At 38.1% G+C, this 5770-nt stretch overlaps 1 non-coding gene across 1 annotated transcript; it reads left to right on the top strand.

The window, feature by feature from the left end:
• Positions 1-5295: 5295 nt before the first annotated feature.
• Positions 5296-5399, top strand: LOC129400222 (small nucleolar RNA U13). Its single transcript, XR_008627537.1, has one exon. It is a non-coding gene; the product is annotated as a small nucleolar RNA U13 (small nucleolar RNA).
• Positions 5400-5770: the final 371 nt, after the last annotated feature.

Below are 5770 nucleotides of genomic sequence, written 5' to 3' on the forward strand. Positions count from 1 at the left end.
CATGCTTGTGCCAGGAACCCCGAGAGAGAGAAAGCCACAAAGAGACGCTTATCTTTGGAAACTTTTGAATATATTCCCCAAGGTGGTTTGGCGCAAGCATCAGGCAATCATAAGCTAATGTCTGAGCTCACAAAGCTGTGCAGAGAAGCCATAAATGAAGACCTCAAAGAGAGAAGAGCAGCAGTTGGCCGATGTGGCAGAAGCCTGAAAAAGCTTTGCAATGTCTTCCTGTCCTTCACAACTGTAAGATCAAGATGACTGTGCTCTGAAGTCCTGATGGATCTATCACATCTATCAGAAGAGCAATGGAAAAGGGTATCCATGACTTCTACTCAGGTCTCTTCGATAGCCACGTCCACCTGCCTACATACCAAATTCCACAGGATGGATATGTCTTCCCAGCCTTCTCCCTTGCAAAATCCAGCACGCCATTTTGTTGGTAAAGAAGCATACATTATCTGGTCCAGACAAGGTCAGACCTGAACACCTGAAGAATCTGCCACCAGTACTCATCAATACACTGGCTCAGCCCTTCACATGCTCCCTGTCTGAATGCAAGGTTCCATCCCAAAGGAAAACCAGCAGGACCATTCTATTGTACAAGAAGGGAGATAGCCACAAAATCTGCAACTATCACCCAATCTGATTATTGTCTGTCTTCTACAAGTTATTCACTGGAGTTATCCTGAATAAGATTAGTAGAACACTAGAGCCATGCAAGCAAGCCAGGTTCTGTAAAGTACAATCGACTATATCCACACAGTGACCAAGTTCATTGATGTTTCACGAGAGTTCAAGATGCTGTTCTGTCTAATGTTTATTGATTTAAAGAAGGCCTTTGATTCTGTGGAAACTGAAGCGGTCATGGATGACCTAGGCAAACAGGGCATCCAAACTCAGTACGTGAGGATCCTCTGTGACCTGTATTACAGATTCATCACCAGGATCTCACCATTATACAAGGAAGTGTTCATTGACGTGAAGAGAGGGGTTCGGCAGTGTGATGCTATTTCATCAAAACTCTTCAGTGCGACCCTCGAGAACGTCATGCGATGACTGGAATGGGAAGGAATGGGAATGATGATAGACAGATGGCAATTACACCACCTCCTCTTCGCTGATGACATCATTCTAATAGCACCAAACATTAGCCAAGCAGTGCCAATGCTGGCTAACTTCGACTGTTAGTGTGGAATGGTCAGACTTCAGCTGAATCTCATGAAGACAATGTTCATGAGAAACGGAGTAGTTCCTAACGTTCCATTTGCTCTCAATGGAACAGACATCTCCGAATGCAGCAGTTATGTATACCTAGGTCGAGAACTCAACATGACGAACTATCTGGCACCTGAGCTGCACAGGAGGAAGAGAGGTGTGGAATGCCTTACTAGAGCGTCAAAGAAGTTGTAAAGAGGACAAAGAACCTCCAGCTCTGGGCACATCTTTTTGACGCCACCGTTCTTCCTGCATTAACATACATCTCAGAGACCTGGTCCCTATGAAAACAGGATAAGAATGCTATTCAGGTCTCCCAAAGAGGAATCAAAACTTGCTTGGAATATCACATTCCATTCAAGTGAGAGACAGAATCCGGAGTTCCAATCTCCATCGAAGGTTGAGAATCAGAGATGCTGTCTCATGCCAAGGTATTGATCATCAGATGGGCCAGACACGTAATGCGATTTGGAAATGACCGCTGGACTAAAGCTGTTACCGACTGGATTCCATGGGACGTCAAAAGACCGTGTGAACGCCCACCAAAAAGATTATCAGACTTCTTCATCAAGACCCTGAACGAATGCTTTGAGGCTCTTTGTGTTCCTGGAGTGAGCAGATGCTATTGCGCTACACTAGCACGTGATAGGGACAAATGGAGACGTTACTGGTGCCTGCTTAAGCAAATTGATAGCAAAGGATGACAAGTGATACCAGTGATATGATGAATTATGATGATTGACTTTTGAATTTTAAACCATCCTTACATCCCTGGGATGAATCCCACTTGGTCATGTTGTATGAACTTTGTGATAAGTCATTGGATTCTATTTGCTAATATTTTGTTGAGGATCTTTGCATCCATGCTCATCAGCGATTTTATTTTTATTTTATTTTTTGCAGTGCCTGTAATTTTCTCTTTTTTGTGATATCTCTTTTTGCTTATTGGTATCAGAGTGATAATCACTTCATAGGAACTTGGAGTCTTTCTATTTCTTCAATTTCCTGAAAAAGTTTGAAAAGGACTGGGACTAGGTCGTCTTGAAATATTTGAAAGAATTCACTATAGTGGAAGACTATGGCCCGGGAAAAAGGGGGCCAGAGGACTGATCGATGGTTGGAAGCAACAAAAAATGTGTATGACTAGAGGGTAGCTAAGATAGAAAAGAGACCAGTATCACAATAATATCTGGGAATGATCATGCTAGACAAGAACTAAGTGTTAAAAGTAGATAAAGAGATATTCTCAATAACCTTTCAGTATAAATATTGCCAACCACAGTGTCCAAAAAAGGAGAGAAATACAGAACAAGACAGAGAGACTGAGACAGAGATTGAGAGAGAAGAAAAACATCTCCCGTAGAGGCAGGCAGGGGGTGAGATGGGAGGCAACCTGGGGACACTGGTGCTGGGAAATGTACACTGGTCAAGGGATGGGTGTTGGAACACTGTATGACTGAAATCTAATGATGAACAGCTATGTAGGGGTTTATCTCACAGTGATTCAATAGAAAAAATAAAATAAAATAAAAATGGTATACTATTTTCAAATTTAAAATATTAAAGATTTTTTGAAATGTAGAAAATTAATGCCACAAGAGAAAGAAAAAAATCAAGTACATCATTAATTACATAACAATTAAAATGGAATGTATTTTTAATTACTTCACTGCCTCTTCTTATGCTCTCCCCTTTGGTGTTGAAGTTCCATATGGAGCAGCTTTGTGTGGAGAATCAAAATGTAAAGAATTAGTGAAGATATTGGAGCGATAGCACAGCGGTAGGACGTTCGCCTTTCACGCAGCCGACCCATGTTCTATTCCTCCACCCCTCTCGGAGAGCCCGGCAAGCTACTGAGAGTATCGTGCCCACACAGCAGAGCCTGGCAAGCTACCCGTGGCATATTGGATATGCCAAAAACAGTAACAAATAAGTCTCACACTGAGAGATGTTACTGGTGCCCTATCAAACAAATCGATGAGCAATGGGATGACAGTGACATAGTAATATTGGACCCTGAGCCATTATTCTGGAAGAGACAATAGAATTTAACTTTCATTTGTTTTTTTAATTAGAAGCAGTTTCTATTCCTATAACTCCTAAATATATCTTACTCATTTATATGTTAATTTAACAGACAAATATTTTCTTTATGTTTCTTATGTGTAAAGAGGGTTTTAGATGTTGAAATTATGCTTCTGTATAAAGCAAATCCGTAATACCAAGAAGATTGCAGTTGTGGAAGAAAACACAGTCAACGAAGAGGCAAATAATGTTTGAATATATCAAATGATGTCAACTTTCAAGAAGAAAACTAAAGCAAGGTGCTATGGTCTCTATATTGTTCCCTGTCCTCACTCCTACTCCTAGTCCTGCATTCATATGTTGAAATTTAAGCCATAACAAGATGAATTTGGAGTCAGACTCTGTGGGAGATAATAAGATGATAATAGAATCCTAAGGAATGTTTGAGTGACGTATTAAAATGTAGCCCCTGTCATTTTTGTCATGAGACTTTATAGCTACGCAATGGCTATGGACATATCAGGAAGCCAACTCTTGCTAGACACTGAGTCTGCAAAACCTTGGTCTAGGACTTTCCAACCCCACGGTGAAAAATAAATTTCTGTTTGTAAGGTACCTGGGCTATGGTAATCTGTTATTGTAGCCAACACTGACTAAAATAGGAGCAACATTAGAAAAACATAACAACATGTCAGGAATATCAGTATATAGAGATTAAGTAAGTGATGACTGAGTGGTGTACCAAGAAATCCTTCACCAAGTTTGAATATTAAAATAAGCATTACAGAGTAGGATGATGAGTTTGAGGTTTATTTAAGGAGAATATTTTAGGCAGAGGAAACCAAGAATAAATATGTAAGGAAGTATGAATTATGAATTAAATAAGAAGTCAGCATCAATAAGTCTAGTTTAGTTCAATTTTCAAGGATATATATTAGAAAGTAATGAGAAAGGATGACTGAAAAGTAAATTGGACTTATTATAAAGGGCATTGTTTTAAGGAATTTGAGCCTAACCCTGTAATTTCTATCAATATTAATAAGTCACTGCATGCTTTGTTTTTTTAATACGATATATTAGCTGAGCGTTAATGAATTACTTTAGGAAATTATGCAATCAATGATTTAGTGATTTTAAAACATGGTCACAAAACCTTTTACTTTCTTCCTACCAAGGGAGATCTAATGTCCTTTTGCCTTGAATTAACCAAAATAATAGTGCAACACTGACAATACTGGCTCACAGGTCACATAGCTTCTTCCATGTTTTCTTTCAGATGGATGAGACGATGCCTTCTGAGAAATATAATCCTCAAGTAGTTGTTTTCTTTTTTCTTTGTATTTATCTTTACTTCATTACTTTTATTTACCTAGTTTAAAAATTCTTATTAAAGAGCCATGATTTAAAATGTTTCTGATAGTTGAGTTTAGGCATAAACTAATTCAATACCAATCCTTCCACCAATGTCAACTTTCCTCCACCTCTCAAGCTGTCATTTTCTGAGGAAGGCCAAAATACAAAAAGCTGTTTATGGACTCTCTGGCAAGTAGTTTCAACTGAACAAAGTATTTGACTAACTGTAGTACAGGTGCCAGGCTTATGAATGAACAGGTCTTCAGATGATTCTAGCCTCCAGCTGCTAAGTTATTTTCAGCCTCTAAGACCACCAATATCCTAATGCAAATATAATTCATTTCCTACTGTGCTCTTTTCAAATTTCTGACCCACCAAATCTGTGAGCACTAAAATATGGCTGTTTTGCACCAGTAACTTTTTGCAATGTGTTATTTAACAAGAAATATTTGAACTAGATAAAACTGAAAGAGAATTGAAAAACAGAGATTATCCTTAAAGCCCTAGTGACAGCAGGAATAAGAGATGTTTCCACCTCTGTAGGGTTCTAGTTCAGAGACAGAGAGACCAGGCAGAGAGTGTGATCTATGAGGTACTGTATTTTATTTTGACTAAGCCATGTCAGATGTCTGAAATTTGCAGTTTTATTTGTTCTTTGAGGTGCATAGGCTAAGCAAAGGTCATTTAAAAAACTGACTTCAGACCCTTTTCCCATTCATAAACATGAAGATGGGGTGTTCACACTCTCGTGTGACATGTGCATCCCTTAAATCTTGTTATGAGTTTGGCACATTATCCATCTGACAGGAACTTTAAAAAATAAAAGAAAGAAAGAACTTATTTCAAATATCTTTGTGATTTAGGGACAAAGAAAGACTTATTCAAAAACCCAAATCACATGACAAATGACATCATAATTAGAGTAACTATGGGCAAAGTTAATATTAGATTAAATGATAGTGTCTTTCCAAAACTATGATGCAGTTAATATTTATAATATGTAATTCATTTCAGCAACTAAATAAGAATATAATCTCCACAAAAAACTGAGCATGTTATATGAATAAAAAAACTTACAGAACAAGAAACTCTAAAAGTCAATGAGTTTAAGTAAACATGATGAAAATCTAGAATAATAAGATAAATGCATATTAAAACAATAATGAGAATTGAAGAT

The sequence above is a fragment of the Sorex araneus genome, chromosome X (assembly GCF_027595985.1).
Source record: "Sorex araneus isolate mSorAra2 chromosome X, mSorAra2.pri, whole genome shotgun sequence".
Taxonomy (NCBI): domain Eukaryota; kingdom Metazoa; phylum Chordata; class Mammalia; order Eulipotyphla; family Soricidae; genus Sorex; species Sorex araneus.